The sequence below is a fragment of the Patagioenas fasciata genome, chromosome 2 (assembly GCF_037038585.1).
Source record: "Patagioenas fasciata isolate bPatFas1 chromosome 2, bPatFas1.hap1, whole genome shotgun sequence".
NCBI lineage: Eukaryota > Metazoa > Chordata > Aves > Columbiformes > Columbidae > Patagioenas > Patagioenas fasciata.
In genome coordinates this window covers 69,838,337-69,857,472 of record NC_092521.1, presented here as the reverse complement: position 1 = coordinate 69,857,472, position 19,136 = coordinate 69,838,337, and the positions used below count along the sequence as shown (strand labels likewise).

At 40.7% G+C, this 19,136-nt stretch overlaps 1 protein-coding gene across 3 annotated transcripts in view; it reads right to left on the bottom strand.

Annotated features, from left to right (window-relative positions):
- Positions 1 to 19,136, bottom strand: part of PTPN3 (protein tyrosine phosphatase non-receptor type 3) — a 171,720-nt gene that overhangs the window by 126,812 nt on the left and 25,772 nt on the right. Inside the window, exon 1 of one of the 3 annotated variants that reach the window (XM_071804388.1) lies at positions 3,881 to 4,031. The exons of the other annotated variants lie outside the window; for them this stretch is intronic. The gene's annotated coding sequence lies outside the window, so the exon portion shown is untranslated. Of the gene's footprint in view, positions 1 to 3,880; positions 4,032 to 19,136 lie in introns of those variants that run through there. 3 annotated transcript variants of the gene reach the window in all.

The following is a 19,136-nucleotide window of genomic DNA, read 5'->3' as shown; positions in this document are numbered from 1 at the left end:
TAATAGAAATAAGAATTCACGGTAAGGTTCAGTGCATGCTGATATGAAGGCAATGGTATCTTAGGGTATGAAGAGATTAGAATAAATTATCTCAAGATAAGTCAGGATGGAACTTGCAGCACATCTGTTACTCCACTCCAACTGCCTCTGCGCCTGCTCTTTCCCCTCAGTAAACAGCCCAACAGAAGAATAGATTACCTCCCATTAATTCACAGTTGTCATGAGGTAAGACTGTACACACCTTCTGATTTTTAGGCCTTGATAACAAGAAAACACTATGGCTCATGAAAAGTATCCAGCTCCAAAACAAAACTGCAGGCAGAGTGCTTCTGGCTGATACATTTCCACGTAGCCTGGACTCAGTTGACTAAATTCTGCCTTTCCTGTAGGCTTAAGATACAACTCGAGCTTCGAGGTACCTGTTGACTGATTTGGGTAGCTTCCTACTAAGGAGCGAGCCATCCTATATTCTAGCCGAAGGTATCTGATGTTTCCATCAGGGGGATTCTCACCATAAGCCAGGCACCTGCAAGCTGGATGCACTAGTGCTTACCAATATTGTGCCATATCCCCCTTGTTGTTGACTGACCTCATGCACTTAACACTGCAGAACAAAATATACATTGCACTGCTATACCTAGGCAGCCAGAAGAGAAAGCAATGGTATAAACTAACACAAACTAATACAAGGAGAAATTAAAACAAATAATTTTTGCTTAATATATTCAAAGCTGTAGTCCTGGGAACAACTCAAAAATTTTGTTTTCTCACTTTTCCACTTTGGTGCAAACTTTTCAGTGGATGACCACATGTTCATGCCTCTGACAGCAAACAGCTCTCAACTTCACGGTTACTAAGCTTATGGAATTGTTTTGCATTCAAAAAACCACACCATAAGGTTTCTACAAACCTTATAATGCACAGTTACCATAATTAAAATAATATGGTTGGTAACAATGGTCCGCAGCACCATTAAGGTTCAGTTTACTTTTAACTGCTCAATTTGTAATGAACAAATAGCCATATGTATAGATGCCAGCATGGCAAGTGTTATTTGTGAACACACAAAGTGACAAAATAGAAGAAATGCTCACTGTACTTGCATTTAGTCCACCTTGGAGAATTTAATATTAATGGCTTCTGTATGTACCAGTTTTACTGTCATGACTACGTAAAGTTACTCTTTTTGTGTCCATGTAAAGCTATTATTTACCCATCAGTACAAAACGTAGCTCACAGCTTAAAAATTTATAGAATCATAGAATCACTTAAGTTGGAAAAGACCCTTAAGATCATTGAGTCCAACCATAAACCTAACATTGCCAAGTCCACCACTAAACCACGTCCCTAAGCACCACATCTACACATGTTTTAAACACCTCCAGGGACAGCAACTCAACTATCTCCCTGGGCAGCCTGTTCCAATGCCTGACAATCCCTTCCAGTGAAGAAGTTTTTACTAATATCCAACCTGAACCTCCTCTTGCATAACTTGAGGCTATTCACTCATCCTATCATTGTTACCCGAAAGAGGAGACCAACACCCTCCATTCCACAACCTCCTTTCAGGCAATTGTAGAGAGAGATAAGGTCCCCTCTGAGACAGCTATATAGACAACTGTATGGACAACTGTTTCTATTACAATACTGACTGTTAAAAATCCCCACCCAAGATCTTTGGAAATTAGTTGCTATTTTAGATCACAGAAGTGGATGATAACAAGATTTATCACATGACAAGTCACAAACATACGCAAGAAAGTGACGTTACAGCCATGCTAGCTTTTTCATTATCATCTTCTGCATTAAGCATATTACACCAATAGTAAGAATTGGTAAATTAAAAAGCAATTATGGAGCTTTCTGGTTATGCAATTAAATTTAAAAGTTCACTTAACCATAGTCTTATTACAGTCTTTATTTGTAGTAGAAGTATTTTGGAGGTGTAGGGGTAAAAAGTTAAGTATTGTTACAGTACCACATGTCACTGCAATATTACCGAAAATATCTCTCCTGAAATCATGAACTAACTTTCCTAGTCTAAAAATATGCAAAAAAGGTGATCACAGACATATAATAAACACTTATTAAATCACAGAGATGACAAGGATTAAGAGTTTTTCCAGGAATCTACTGCCAGCAGTATAAGGGGTTTTAATCAACAAAATCAATCATAAGTTGGTTCTCCAGGTGACCTGTTTTGCTAAGTGTATTTAGAAATATGTGGAATATTAAATTTTTTCTTATGAACTAAAAGTCAAAGATAGATTAAACCTTTGTCATCAACCCATCAAGACATTTTTGCCACAAGACTGTGCCTGAGAATGTCAGCATCATAAAAATTTAATATTTGTATTTCATTAGCAAGTTTTTCCAGATATGGTAATGAACTTGACTTTTCTTCCCCATAGTCCTGTTTTTAAATGGTTTCCTTTACAATCAAAACTGCCCAGGTGATAGGGACAATTTCTTTCTTCTACATATTAGTTTCAATTAATTTAAAAAAAAAAGTGAAGGTGTAACTCTCCTCCAAAGTTAAGTACTCTACATATCTAAATTCACTTTTTATAAACAATTTTCTATGCAATACTGTGCAAAATTAGTACTTCAGTAATATATATTTCTACCAAAAAGATGCTTGGGATGATCAAAGTAGCAGTACCAGTATTTAATACTATCAAAGCACTAATTTGTTCTGATTTCAACCAGATAGGTATTAGAGCAGGAGCAATTCGTATGACAAGCTGTACAGCCATGAGGGAAGCAACTATCCTAGCAGGGAAAACAAAACAAAACAAACAAAAACCAACAAACCAAACCAAACCCTGTATCTTTGAAAGAGAGGAAAGAGAAGAGCAACAGAAGGCGACGCTGACTAATTACTTGAGATTATCTCAGTAAAGAGAGGAAATGAGAAATGCTGCAAGATTAATGGGAATTTTATATCAAAGTATGTCGCATCTGTTTCACGACACCAATAAGATAACTTATTTTCACACTTCATATATATTTATATACTTGTTAGATATATTATAGATATGGATATATTATATATTGGAGACTATTGTATATCCACAATATCAGTCTGTAGCCAAAATGCTGTAAGTAACTACCGTGGAGACCCTGTAGCCTTTGGGGGGAGGTAGCTCCACAAATTATAACACTTCTCCCCGGGCTGAGTTCTGATGCCTTGGCAGACCCGTGCCGAGCAGCCGTCTGCCTGTCCGGCCAGCCGGCTGTCCGGGCGGGCAGGGGCACCGGCAGAGCCGGCGGCGTTCCTCTCCTAAACCCGCCTAAGGCACCCGGACGGGATCGAAAAAAAAAACCCTTAGGCGAGTTGTTCCGCCAAAGATTTGGGGGAAGAAAAGGTCAGATGAGGGAAGGAGTCAAACGAGCCCTATAAGACGAGTCAGCAAAGTCAAGCTCAGGAGCGAGCGGGGACGGGACTTTCCCCCGTCTCCCTCCCGGGGGGCCGGCGGTACCCACCTGCCCAGCCGTAGCACCCTCGCACCCCACTGCAAACACAGGGCGCGGAGCAGAAAACGGAGGGACCCCGCGGGGCGGTGCCGCGCCCCGGGGCGCCCCGAGCCGCCCGTTCCCCGCCGGCACGGCACTGCACTGCACGGTACGGCACGGCGAGCTACAGGCTGACAGCCAGCCCGGCACCGCCGCTCACCTTCCCGTTCGCTTCCCCCCTCGCTCCCGCTCCAGCGCCGCCAGGAGCAGCCCTCGCCCCCGTTCTCCCGCGGGGCCAGCTGCCCGCCCGGGCACTCCGCCGGCTGGAGGAGGAGGGAGGCGCGGGGGCGGCCCCGGCGGCGCCAACTTTCCCCACAAGCCCGGCTTCCGCGCCCCGCGCCGCTCCCGCCGCCCCGCCCGGTACCTGCCGCCGCCACCGCCCCGCTGCCTCAGGGGGCGCGGAAGGCCGTTACGGCCGTTGCGGCCACCGCCCCCGTACAGACCGAGGCAAGCAGGTGCGGAGCGCAAGACCACGGAACCGACCCCGCCGGCTCCCGCTCCCGAGCCTGGGCTGGGCGGGCGGGGCGGGGCTGCGAGGAGCGCGCCCGCCCGTCCGCCTCCGCCCCCTAGCGGAGCCACAGGCCGGGACCAGCCCCCCCTCTCCCCACACACACCCCGACCTCAACTCCCCGCTTCGGCTTCTTTCGGATTCCTTCGGTCCTTTCCGCCGCTTCCGGAAAGGGGAACGGGAGAGGCGGGGCGGGGGGTGAATAAGAGCGGAGTCACCCCGGGGGGGGCTGTTCCCTCACCCCCTGGCAGCCCGGCGGCGGGCGCGCATGCGCATTCTGCCCCGCGGGCACCTGTGCCCGCACGGCGGGGCTGCCCGGCTGGCGGCCGTGGAGGTGCCGCTCGGTCCCCGGTCCCTGGTCCCTGCCCTGCGCTGCCCGGCGTGTGGGCTGTGCCTCCCGGCTGTGTACGGAGCTGCAGCACGAGGTTGACGAGCCCAGCCTCAGCCGCTTGAGGCAAATTCAGAGACGCGCGAAGGATCATCAAAGAAAGCGGTTTATAACGAACCCGCCACCCCTCGCTTCTCCTGAAGAGGGGTGGACGGGTCTGGCCGGGGTCTCAGGTCCCCAAAAGTCCCGGGGGGGATGTGCCGTGCCTCCTGCTTTCCACCCGCTTCCCTGTTTCTTACAGAGCACTGTGTGGAGGGATTAGCTCGGGTCTTGGAAGTGGTGTAACTGTGTCAGGGCAACTCAATACCCGTGCTAATTAACTGAGTCTTTCAGCAGAGCTAATTAGCTGAAGCAGAATACCAAGCAATCTAGTGGTGTGTTTTCTCCAGCGGCAAAGCCTGTTAAAGAAATTTCCAGATGCTTTTTCCTGCCCTCGTAGCATAGTTGTGCCGATGCAACTGTAAATGAGATTGATGAGACAGTCCAAGTTAAAACATGCACAGAAATTCTCCAAAAATAAGCGAAATCCAGACATTATTCTCCTGATGTGTTTTGGACTCTGTCCTCGGACATCTCTGTTAACACAAATGGCAGGGGTGGGAGCAGGGAGAAAGTGATCTGCTGTGCCACAAGCTTCATGCAAGAGACACAGATCCAGAGAAAACCAGAGATGCACCAGAAGAAAGCATATCAGTCTGTTCCTTGACATACCTATATTTGTTTCAAATTCCAAAATTAATTTGAGGACCGCTGTGCTGCATAGAATAAATACGCCTGCAGTGGAAATGTGGCTTTCCAAAATGCAACTTGGCTCTTGCAATCTGCTTGCTCTGTTCTGCTCATATACTCAGCCATTCCTTGGTACAACAGTGTTCTGGCTAGTTTGCTTGAAGTAATTTGAAGGTGACAATTCCAGATACTACGTATCTAAAGTTGAGTACAGAGAGGAGCATAGCTGTATCACACATTTTCCCACCAGGGACAATGCACACTGCTGCTCAGCATGGCAGATTGACAGGGTCTTTCAAATTTCCTGCAGGTTCCGTCTGGACAGTTCTGTCTCACGTTCATGAACATGTTCATCAATACCTACCCTGAAGTGTGATCTACCCAAAACACTTGACTGAGGAAGTAATCTAATAATATAATCCTTCTTCATTCATAGAAGGGGCATAGGCTTAATCTTCCGCACATTTGAATCCTAATGAAGTATTCAAAGACAACAGGCTTCATTCTAGTTACCTGGTTCTGAGACTTAAAGTACGAATAAGTTCATTTGTTAACTGTAAACATTCCTCTGGAAGTGTCAGAATATTTAAATCTGGAATGATACAGTTTGTAGAAAAGCGCTGGCATCCCGGATCAGCCCATTAGGTCAGTGTGTTTCCACCAGAACCTCTCCTTCTTAATGAGTGAGGATTAGACACCTCGAACACTTTGTGTGCTGTGGAAGGAAGTTAAACTTCCTTTAAACTTACACTCTGCATTTGCCAAACAGCCGAAGTACTTTGTAAGCAATAGTCATCACCCCTTCCTTTAGAGGGAATACAGTAAAATGTGCTACATAGCAGGTATATGAAGTTAATACATGGCCAAGGGCCCAGCTGCTGACTTTCAGAGATTAAATGAGTGTATTAGGCATTTGATTTAGTTGTACAATTCCTATGTTTCCAATAGAACCAAAGCTGTGCAGCTAGACAACTCTTTCATTACAACATCAGAAATTATACTGATGGACCTTGAAGGAAATCAGTAATCCCTGTCTTCCTGTGTGTTAAAACCACTACTTGTATCAAGTACTGTCAGTCGTACCAGTGAAGAAGAGTATTCCCCCACTCTGGTGACTGGGAGTTGCATATTTAATGGGAACAAACAACAGTTTTCTATTACACACAATTACTTACAGCTCCAAAATTCTCTTCCTGGAAAGCACTTCCAGAAATTCCTTGGTTGCATGGAAAGGCAGAGAATCCTTACTGATTAAAAGCAGGGAAGACAAGGAGGAATATAATAGCTATGATGGCCACACACAGGATACCATAGGAGCACTAGTGAACTTCTCCTATGAACAGATGTTCCTCCCACCAAATGTGATATCAGCTAATAACAAAACGGCTATGCTTCAAAAACACTTCTGTATATTAATGGTCCTACACCTCACCTACTTGTTAGAAATGTGCCAAATTACATAGATATTAATTCACTACCTGTGAGTCTCTTAATTTCACCTTTTGTGGCAGAGGCAGCATTATTTTCTGTAAATACATAAGCACAATAGTTCACTAGTGTTTGCAAGATTGTCTCCCATTCACTGCATGTCTTAACAGCTGCCTTCACTGCACATGTTGACACCTCCAGACTGGATGGCTACTGTCATCCTGTTGAGTATCTGGCTGAAGGCACAGGCTGCCCAGGGAAGTGGTGGGGTCACCATCCCTGAAGGTGTTTAAAAGACACATAGATGAGACTCTTAGGGACATGGTTTAGTGCTAGAGTTAGATTATGGTTGGACTCAATGATCTTATGGCTCTTTTCCAACCAAAATCATTCTATGGTTCTATGACACAGTTTTTCAACTCTCATTTCTTGTGTGTGTATAGTCACATCTCTGAGCATTTTTTTAAATAATAGTAAAAAACAAAACAAAACAAAAAAACCCCACCACAACCTGAACTTCAGTTTACTCAGACAAGGAAAGCGCTCAGTTTCTGAGGGAAGAAGTCCTGCTGGACTGAATTCCTCAGCATCACCCAGAAGTGCTGTGGCAGTACATTACAGTTTGTGCAGCTACTTAGCCAGGGATCAGGTACTGATTCAAACTACATAAGGAAACAAATTATGGGTAGTGTTACTATTAATATAGATAGGTTCTCCAGTTAGGTTAACTCGTAGTGATATGAGGAAGAGTGTAGCACTGTAAAAAGTTGAGCCAGCTTATGCTACCCCTTAGCTTGGAGGAGACTGAGGGGTGACCTTGTTAATGTTTACAAATATATAAAGGGCGAGTGTCATGAGGATGGAGCCAGGCTCTTCTCAGTGACAACCAACGGTAGCACAAGGGGTAATGGGTTCAAACTTGAACACAAGAGGTTCCACTTAAATTTGAGAAGAAACTTCTTCTCAGTGAGGGTGACAGAACACTGGACCAGGCTGCCCAGAGGGGTTGTGGAATCTCCTACTCTGGAGACATTCAAAACCCGCCCGGACACCTTCCTGTGTAACCTCATCTAGGTGTTCCTGCTCCGGCAGAGGATTGGACTAGATGATCTTTCAAGGTCCCTTCCAATCCCTAACATTCTGTGATTCTGTGATTCTTAGCAAGTTCACAAAAACACAGCCTGATTTCACAGTTTAGACTGGCTTTCTTTTCCTAGTGTTAGTAACCAGGGAAAAAATAGCAGGAAAAAGTCCTGATCACTGTTCAGCTGTGACTTAGATGGAGGTAAAGCACAGAGCATGTTTTAAGAGAGGTATAAAGTGATTCTGCTGTACTTAGTGCCCAGTTTTTGAAAGAAGTATGAATAACTGATTTAGTAAACAAGTTCAATTATGAAAAGTTTAAGATTTGGACAGGCTAAGTATTAAGGAAGTAAGGATGGGCACAAGATAACAAGATAATTGTCTTCAGTCATGTACAATGTCCCCTGTGGCTGGGATGAAATGCAAACAGCTCAATTCAAACTGGAGATTACAATTAAATGTTAGAACAAATCTTTCTAGATATAAACCAAGCTACCAAGGCAAATGGCTGAAACACTTTCACTGCATGTTTTAAGTGCAGCTTAAGTAAATATCCCATATCCAGGAACTGATATCTTATTAGAAAGGAGTGAAGACTTCCTGGGGTCTCTATCAACCCATGTCTGTAGTCTGTGTGGCCTGTGGATGAAGAAAGCTTTAGACTTGTGTTGTCAAGCCCAGCAAGCCTCTACTGAGTAAATATATGTGTATGTGTGTATATATATATATGTATATGCACACACAGAGATTTTCAGAAGTTAGTCGGTCAAATTTAAGAGGATTTCCTTCAAGTCAGCAAAAGACTCCTTGCTGTCAGAATCATGGGCACGCTAAAGCTTCTCAATAGATAGATACAAAAAGGGAGTTTGTGTGTTTGTTTTTAGTTAGTAATTCTTTACCCTAGCTCTTCTTGAAAAGGCTAAATTATGCTTAAACTCAGTTCAGCCTGAGGCAGAAGCTCATGATGGGAAACTTCAACTCAAATAAGTTCTGGCACAGTTGTAACTGCAACTGGATCTTCATAAGGAAAACGTTTGGCAACCTGAGCTGTAGACACTGTGGTCACTCTGCCATATAGATCCGAATACGCGTGAACAAAATGAGCTTCACTCCACTTCCAGAGACACAGAAGTACTAACAACTGTCCTTATCTCAAATCCATGAGATATATTTTGAAGTCTCTGTCTTTTAAAAACATAAACCAACAGGGAACTTTCCAACAAAACCCTAAGTGACTTGAGGTATGTTCGCACTATCACAAAATGCTGATTTAAGTGAACACGGACTGGGAGTACCCACATGGGCAGTGAATGTCACTCAGCAGTTCAGCAGTGCCTTGTCTGGCTAAAGTAATTTATGTGCTTGCACAGTTCTCAAGGATCTTATCCTCCTCCCACACTTCAGCTGAGATTGTAAAAAATGCCTACATTTACTCACAGGCATGTATGAAGCATGTCGTGCTATGCGCCAGTTCGTGAAATATGCATTATGAAATATTGGTCAAACAGAGTGGGAGGGTACAGAAAAGAATTGTCACTGGGGGCGTACCTACAAGGTTGCACTTAGTCCTAAGCAGTGAAAATGTACAAGACTGGAAAAATATGTTTCTAAGGGAAAGAGTGAAAGTACAATCAACTCAACGATTTAAACTTGGGCAGAACTTTGTTGATTAAATGTATTGCTGGGTAATTACTCTGTGCATACAGGTATAAAAAATTAAGTAATCATTTTTATCTTTACTTTGATTATCTGATCAGTCATATAGTTAATATGTATTCACATGAATATTGGCCTTTCTGTCGCTGACAAGCGTATATCTCAAATTATCTTTTTGGCTTGGTCTTCCTTTACTCCCCCTTATGGCTAGTCAATGATTTCCTCTTATCAGCAAGACATAATGATTTTAAATTACGAGAGAGGGAGACACATTGTTCTAGCTCACATATTTTCCTTGCATTCACCTATAACACTATTTCCCTACTTCAGGACATATTTTTTGAATCTAAAAGAAAATATGATTCATAGGAAAGGAGCATCAAATTTTTTTTTCTTTGTCTAAAATTTGCAAATGTTTTACATTTAGCAATTAACCATGAAAAGCATATTTAAATGGATCTTATTTAAATGAACACGGTATATATATATTTAATATAGCTGCACAAGAGAAACAACATGGCACTATGCTAATTTTCCGTAAAACATATTTTGTTTCTTTCAAAATTACCACTCCCTAAAGTATAACAGGAGCCCATTTTAAGTTGTATGTCATTTGAATTTGAGATGGAACATTGAAGAAAGCTGCTTTAATTGAAGCTTGAAAGATATGGAACTGAGCCTTCAGGGAGTGTTGGGCACTTTTCTTGTCATTCTGGTTGATTGATTTGCATGGTGTGGGTGGGGAATGTTGTTGATCAGGCTGTCCATTTTAATTTTGTACTGGTTGTGTCAACTTCAAACTGAAGTATGAGCTCTGCTTTAAAGAGAGGGCAAGCATACAAGCTTTAGAACAGACACCACTGCAGGCTAAAATAAGTAAATCGTGTCATTTACACTCTTTTAAAAAGTGTGATACTCCAAGTGAACTAAGAGTATTGTATACAGTAATACATTATTGTTAGTCTCCCGTATTGAATAAGTGCCTTCTTTTATTTGGTTTCCTGATTCACGTGTATATAAACAAGCTGGAAGAAAAATCTTTAAACTTAACACTCCACTTTCCTGATTCCTTGAGAAATATTGCTCTGAATTTAACAGACAACCAACAAGCCTTAATGATGAGACTTCATATGTCCCCTAGAGGAAAACGAAAATACAAAGCTTATTTTACTGTTCTGATTTACTTTGCAATGTGTGCCAAACTAACCTGGTTACCATCAGATCACCTTGTCTTGCTGCTGCTTGGTTTTCTGTTGAATCATTCTATTTAAGAGGGTTTGAATCAGTCTCCTAATTTGTTGCTACATGTACACTTATTGCAATTAGACTTTCTTTAAAAAAAAAAAAAACAACACAACTCTACACTTACTGTTTTTCTGTGAATCATTTCTGCCCAGACTATTTCACTGGGTAACTGTTCTTGCTGCGTTGCTGGTAGTACTGCTGTGACCATCAAGAAAACCAAAAGCACCAACAGATGGCATATAGGCCAATTAATGACATTAGTGCTTCTGCATTATATGATGTTCTACATAAATGGAACAAATAGCCTTCCTTTTTGCCTCTGTTATCATACAGCAATGTTCTTTAATGCTCTCAAAAATGGAAAAAAAAAATCAGGTTCCTCTTCCTACCCACTCCCCACCCCCTGACGAGGAAACCATATGTCTCAGGAGATCAGTAATAGAGCAACTTCTTTCTGAAGGTCACAATTAATGCAAAAAATAAAACCTTAACTATACTTCTTTTAAGAGGTTGTTAATAGAATGCACAAATGCCTCAGCATTTTTGCATTCAGCACAATTCAGTCCACTAGCGCACAGGGTTATAATGTATCTAAGGGGAGAAGACATAAAGAATTAGGTCTGGAGTCTGGGGATCGGAAGGCAGCAGCTTGACTAGACTAATTGATTTCCAGACTGAAGTTTTAAAAATCCATACAGTGAAAATACTAATGAGGCCCTGTTTTGGAGGGAGGAGGAGAAGTTCTAAATTTAGCTATAAACTTTCAGTTACTGTGAGGTCTTATGCTCCAGGTATTTAGGATTTAAAGCAGCTAGAGCAGTTTTCTTCCTGTGAGCCCTCCAAACATATCTTGTATATGTCTGGCTCTATTGGTTGTAACATGCACAAGAAGCAGTATGTGTCGAAGGACTAAAATACTGAATGTTGTAGCCTTGAACTTCCAGATGCCCTGTTCTGGAGTAAAATCAGGACTCCTACATGCAGCTCTTGGGCTGCTCCAACAGAGTTTTCCAGCTCATGTGATGTTAGGGAACTGCCAACACACTGGATCGGGAGGTCTTGGTCAACATCTTCAGCGGAAAGACGCCAGTGTTAGGGATGGGAATTGCTCCCTACACAGATGCCTGTTAACTCTCACATCTCTGCCTCAGGTGCTTCAGAGAGGCATCTCTCTTCACTTGGGATCTATTTCTTGGAAGTGTGCTCCTGAACACAAGTGAAATTTGGGTCTCTTATTTCTGGATTCTAATCGGGACCAAGTATTACCTGTGTTGTGGTTTCACAGCCCTGTTGGTGCAAATATGAGTTTCTGCAGGAGTGCAACTCAAGGGACATAGATTAAAATCAGGTGCCCTTAAAGTCTCTGATGTGCTGTCTTGTAAACACTAAGGGCTATAATGCAGGAGTTTGAATTTGCTTCAAGTCCCACTATAGGCTTTCTAAACACCTGTGTTGTATCTGGCCTTTCACGCTGTTCATACTTATCCTGACTCCCATGAGAAATGGTCTGAAGCTCTGAAAAGGCCGTCATCATTCTGTGGATTACACACAGAGAAGAATTAAAAGACAGCATGCAGCTTGCATAGTTACGCACCCCCAAACTAGGAAATATCAGTGTTAAAATCATTCACAGGTTCATAATTCTGCCCTCCTAGTAAAGTTCTCAATTACAAGTTCCCATGTAATATTGGAATGTTACATATTCCCTGTCACAAAGGTATCTTTTGGGGGGTTACTGAACTGTTTGAAATATAGTCCAGTTTTAAGAAGAAACAGAACCTTCTGATTTTTTCATCTTTGTTGCAAAACCGTTTCTCAAATTCAACATGATTTCTCCAAAGTTAGAATTTGGGACAGTACCAGACAGCAGTGCTTAGTTTTCTTCTTCCTGAATCACCGCCTAATGAGGTTTGTGGTGACACTGGGATCCTTACAAGACAAAAAATAAGAAAACATGTCCAGAGAGAGGGAAAAGACAGTTTTGTCACAACCTGGCCTTAGATTGGCCTAGGCTGCCCTGGCTGTGTGCTGGGTAAATGTTTGTGGATACTGAAGTCTGTTGGGTCAGGAGAGGTAGTAGGAGGGCAAGGAGAGGAAAGAGGAGGAAGGGATAACAGCCTTTGAAATTTCTTGTAGTAAATAGTTTGGAACGGGGATGTTCTTGATGTTATTTTTCACTGGCTATTTCTTTTATTTGTGCATAATAGAGGCTTGGTTGGTTTTAGTCTGCTCTGAATGTTTCTATTGCTCTTCTCTACAGAGTGAGCCAAGGGATGCAAGCACCTTACTGCTATTTTGGACTCTTAGGTCTGTACTTCAGATCCTTAGATTGATTTGTTCCTTTCTGCAGTAAAGAGGAATGAGTTTTGTTATCCAGGTCTCAGCACTGCAGTCAAGTGTTCTCATTCCTATTATTCCAAGCGGAGCAAGACACCTTCCCCAGAGTGACAAGATGCCTAAGAAACCTTTTTGAATTGCTTTAGTTAGAGAAAGAAGTAAAATCATTATTTCCTACTTTCCTAGCAAAGGATCAAGGCCAGCATTTCTAGACTAAACATGGTAAGAGTGGCATCTAATGGCTCTGAAATCCTCAGGATGATGGGGGAGTGCATACTCATTTTTTAAGGATCACATATAGATGTTTTGCCACTTTTATCAGGAAATGCAGGAACAAGTCAAGGATTTAGGTTGCTGCCAGGCATCTGGTTCCACTGGGAACTGCAGTTGTCGATGCCCAGGTGCATGTGGATCCTGTGTGGAGCTAGCTTGCCAATATGGACGGTTTGGTACTTTTGGTTAACTACCATTTCTATAAATAAACAAGTGTATAACACCATCACATGTTCTTCCTTCCCTGCCTTCCACTCACATATTCTAGAATTACAAATATGACATAGCCACCAACACTTCCGCTGGTAACATTACTATCTCTGTAAAACCCGATAGCTAACAAAAACTATTTTCAAAGCAGAGCTGATCTCATTGCTGATGCTTGTACATCAGCATTTGGCATTATGAGATTCTGTATAAACTGATTTGTTTGTTATTGAAACATATCTTAAGTTTTCATATCTATTCAAAAGGGAAAAGAAAACAAGAAAAAATAAGATAGCAACTTCTTCCCTGGATGGAAATGGCAACGTAAAAGGATTTTTGAAATCTTTCGGTTGCTGGAAGACTATTTAAAGTATGGAAAGAAACAAATTAAGATGATAAGAGTAGTCTATTTGGCCTCTATGCAAATAAAACTTTGGTTGTTTCACTACAGCAGACCTGTACCCTTCATGATGCTTCTCCTCCAGATGTTTCTTTATGAGTAAATAGCTCCAAGTAGTTAACAGCAAACAGTGCTGTAACCCCTGTGCTACTATCTGGAAATTTCAGATTATATGCTGTCAAAAAACTGTCAAAGAATGGACAACAATATAAAGGGGGGAATTGCTTACAGTGGGTTAGAGACTGCTGTTCTATTAAGAGAATTAATTGGAGCAAAATAACTACAATTATAAGTAGGAACTATAATGGGAACGTGAATGAATTATATATAGTTATATGACCCACTAATGACTGCACAGAAAGCCATAAGATGAATGAGTCACCGTGTTTTAAATATAGTTCCCTGCTGCAATAGTTTTATCATAATGCAAGTCTCCACTTGAATTAAAGGGGAACAAGAGCTATACGATGGGGTCCTGCAGTCATGCCTCAGTGATTCGTACACTGACAGCAAAGGCAGAGGCTGCACAAGTAGTTTCTATTATAAGTGATGTAAGAGAGAAATGTTTGGAAAGGGATGACTCACTGATCAGAGGGCTTTCAGTTTGACTGTGATACAGTGGTTCGGATAAATGCGCTCATTATTTTCTATAGCCTGTGACCTTTTCTGCTTCATAAATAGTAACATTTATTTTTCTACACAATATTTATTTTAACATCGTCACTATTGATTTCACTGTATTTCATCAGTTGTTCCAATTGTAAAGTTAGGCTCGCTTGCTAATATAAGATCAGCAGCTTTCTAAAGGCAAAGAAAATAGCAAAGAGGTGCTACAATTTTAACAGCTGGGAACAGAAATAGCCTTTGACACAATGCTTTTAGAATTTTTTTTTTACTGCATGACACAATTTGTTTTTAAAGAACTGTGATGTGTCTTACAGACACACGTCTGGCAAAGCAAAGTCATGAGAGGGGTAAAACAAACAAAATGACCTCTACTCTGCTGGCCACCAAAACAGCACAGGCAAGGAAGCGAAGAATTTTACAAGGTCCTTTGGAAACATAAACCCAGAGACTATATTGCAAATGTTCTTACTATCATTTGCAGTGCTGTCTTTGAAGGTCATTTCTAATTTCAGCCACAATTTCCATGAAGGAAGTAATTCAGATAGCCTGCTAAAAAGTTTGTGGGTTCTTGGGACCACACATTGCTACAAGGAGCTTTTGAGAGCTTATATGCAAAAGAGCATCTCACCACTTCAAGACATTTTCTTTGTACATCTGAAAAAGTGAAAGGAAACTTCAAAATAATGATAAGAAATGGTAACCTATTTCTTCTTTTTCCCATTTTCCCTCTTCTGCACCACATATGCATACTCCCAAAGTCATAAGAGGAAGAAACTTCATTGCCACTGTTCTGCAAAAGTTCATAGAGACAAACTTAAACAGCGATTTATTTCTCAAAATAAATAAAACAGAGAGCAGCCTTCTTTCCCTGTAAAAAATTGGCATAATTTTCTGATATAAAACCAAAAAAAGCATCTGGTATTTAAAAGCTATTAAGAAACCAGCCCAGCCAGCCTTTCTCGTGTCTATAGTTCAAATAAATTGGCTTATTCTTCGGAGTGAACATGGGATGAGCACACAGGGCTTGCCTCTCGGTGTGGTTGACTGCTGCGCACTATTGCCTGAGCTCATCCTGTCAAAGCAATAGAGCTGAGAGTTTAGGCTGCGATTCAATCCCTAGTTAAGCACAACCTGTTTTCAAACTGTCCAGTAGCTTGTAATACACCACCATTTACATTGGTTATAATGACATCAAAGGAGTAATTAGGAGAGAATATTTTAACTGTACCTGAATTTAACTTGTCCTTTGTTTCTATTTGGATCATCTGGTGTTCATAGAACCTCACAATGAAAACACAGATGTAAAAATAGGAGGTTCATAGATAAAAGTAGTCCAGAAATATAACAGTATTATATGCGAGAGTGTGCAGGTCTGGCTAATTTGTTCCTGTCAATATCAAAAGAACTGTGACCTGCACAGAGTTTCTTTGAGTTAGCGTTTTCAATAAATTCAACCCTGGCAACAGTGCGGATGTCCAGCACTAGGGTTACAGACCATACATCCATAGCAATATCTTCTCTCATCTATTGTGAAATTCTGGCAGTGCAGGTCACAGAAATGGCAGAGAGATAGCAGGCCTGAAGCAAATGATGAAGAGCTTGCAATATCCCTGTTCTTATTTATGTGATGAGTCTTAACAAGTTGGCATTTCCAGCAAGTCACGTGTGTCTGGGAGTCTTTGGAGATTTGTGGCAGAGTGATGCATCCTTTCATTTGTAAGCTAGCTGGGCATGCCTTTTTGGAGTTTCATTGGTCTATGCAGGGATCCCTTACAGTTTAATTTCTTATTGTCTCTTCCACACACTGAGGCAATTGCAATGGAAGATGTGTGTTATACATTTAGATATATATTTATGAAAAGTTTAGTATTTTTAAATCCATGCATTTTCAAATAACCTGCTTTCATACTGTTCATAGCTTAGTGTAGAATTAAATAGGATTTGTGGTCCATGCTAGAATAGGAGTATTTAGAATGTGAACTATTTTGTGGGATGTTAATTGTAGACTGCCACTATCTGTGCAAGGCCAAACTTGATGGAAAAGTTTGGTTGATACCCTCAATATCAAACGCAAAAATATTAATGGTAGTAGCACAGATTTTCACATGAAAAGCATGTATATGTTCAGAACTATTTAGTTAACTTTTATAGTAAAGACCTAGGAAATGTCTTAAGTAAAATATCATAACTGTATGGGGTAATTATGGGGAGCTTGGTAAAGTTTTTTGAAGGATTATTAATTGACAGCAGTAATTTATTTTACATCGGAGCAAATCTTATGCTATTTTCATACAAAAGTAGAACCCTTAAAAATATCTTTTTTCTGTTCTGTGTGCCAAAGAGAACTTGTATCAATGCAATACTTTACTGCTGAAAATAATATTCTGCCAAGGATGTAAAATGTAGTATGACATGAAGATCAATTCTCATGAAATTTTTCAGACAGGCAGACCTTGGTATATACCAAAAATCAATAACCATTTTAGTCTCTTTTAAATCTTGTTTTTTATTTCAATTCGAACAGAGGGAGGGAATAAGAAGCCCCCTGGTGACAAAACTAATATCTTTGTATTGAAATGCATATTAAACCAGCACAGTATGGACTTAGGGACTCTGAACCACAGATGCTTGTGTGCTTTGTTCTCTGCCCATAAAGAGTCCCATGGAAACTGAAGGGGACTGTTCATGTGCATAAAGTTAAAGCATGTTCCTAAGCACTTGTAAGCTGAAGGGCTAGTTTAATAAACACATTAAGGATCCATCATCTTTTCCTCTTAACGGTTACATCTCCAGTGATAAGAACATTTCGTATCTTATATCTTTGTCAGCAGAAAAAAAAACTGCACAGTAACTCTACACGTCATAGGACAAGAAATGACATGCAGGAAATAAAAATCACTGTCAACTCAGTTGTATATCAGTTTACCATGGGACATATTCTTTCAATACCTTAAAGCCACTCCTCCAGGCTGGATTTCAGGGGACAATATGAGAATATAAGCTTAGAAAGTGACACCAGGGCTCTGAGCACTGGAAAGCATTGGCTGTCAGTCACATCTGAGGACAGCTTGAAAAGGATTAAAGCAACAAAATAAATTGAGGATGAATTCAAATTGCCTGATCAATCTGAATCAGAGCAAAATTTCTACGACATTGACTGCCTGGGAAACCAGACCTTGCTGTTTTGTGGTTATATCATCTACTTTGTTAAAAAAGCCAACAGCATGTGTTATGGTTTTCCGGTAATGGCAAAAATCTCCTTTTACATCGAAGACTGAGATTTTGTGATTTAATAGCCCACTTCAAAAGGCAGGTGGAAAACCATCCCTGCCCACAAACTGTGTTTTTGATTTATTTTATGATTTGCAGAAGTATATCATTACAAAAGCAATAGCTTGAAAGGAAAAAAGACAGTCAGACCCATAGATGGATGGTGTTCCAGACTTAATTCTGGGTTTTTTTTTCTGAAAGGAATTGACCTTATAGTTAATATAAGATGGTATAATCAACCAAATAAAATTTTCCATTCTGAAACTGCTGCTTGATTGTTTGGAGTGTATGGAAGAGGGGAAAACACTTTTAATATGATCATACATTTAGCTGAGAATGAGAAAATAGATTATATTTAAAGAATGCTTTTTCTGGTGACTGGGACTAATGTTCAGAAACAAATCCCTTAAAGTGCTATTATTAGCCATCTCAGAGGAGAGAGATATTTTATCTGACTCTGCCCCAGTTTGAAGACCTCTCAGTAATGTGGAGAAATTGAAGTAAAACTATATGAAAGTCGTTTGTCCTAATTTCTAGTGCCTACTAAAGTGATCTGTATTGAAAGTCTAACCTAAGGAATGATGCTTTAAAGGACTAGTTCCCTGCTCCCAAACATAAACCATTCTTCCCATCAGCTTCTCTTTTACCATAGAGAGGCTCTTGTGATTTTGTTTTATAGTTCCAATATAAATGTAAGGTTTAATAGGAGCTAAGATTGTTCAAAATTCAAGACACAATTTCTATGCATAATGGCAGAATTGTATTGGGTCACAATCTACAACCATCACTTTATTTTCTTATTAATTCACTTGGTGGCAGGTTGGTTGCAGGTTTGACTTATATTCAGTCAAATGGCTAAAGAAAAAGCCTAGAAATTAATCTGATGAGATGATAACCCTTCAGAAAAGCCTGGCCTTGAGAAAACTGCCTCCTGGAAAAAGGATGGAAAATACCTTAAGGAATGAAAATCACTGGAAAAGTGTGGCAATTAAAATAAAACAAAACAAAACAAAACAAAACAAAACAAAACAAAAACATAAGGAAATGTGTGAAACTGTAGCACAGCATTTCCTATGATGGCATCAAAAGTACATGAAGATTTAAGGAAAAAAAAAAAAAAGAAAAAAAAAAGAAACAAATCTCAAGGTGTCCTGAATGTTGTTGAAAGAGTTTGAGCCAGGAAAGCCACTAGACATTTACAGCCAAAAATACTGTGGATTTCTGCCAACCTTGTCTTTCTAGGTTTGTGTCAGTCCATATTTTCCCTGTCTTTCTGTTGGCTACTTGCCTTTTCAGTAATTTAACTAAAGGGTAAGAAATAAAGCTATACTTGGCCAGCAGACCATGCTGATGAGTCAATACGCTGCTTCCTTGGAAGCCAAAAATACCTTTCACATGATGTAATCGTGGACTTTTATTTTAATTAACAACTAGTACTTATAGCAAATGTCTATGCTAAAAACTAATGA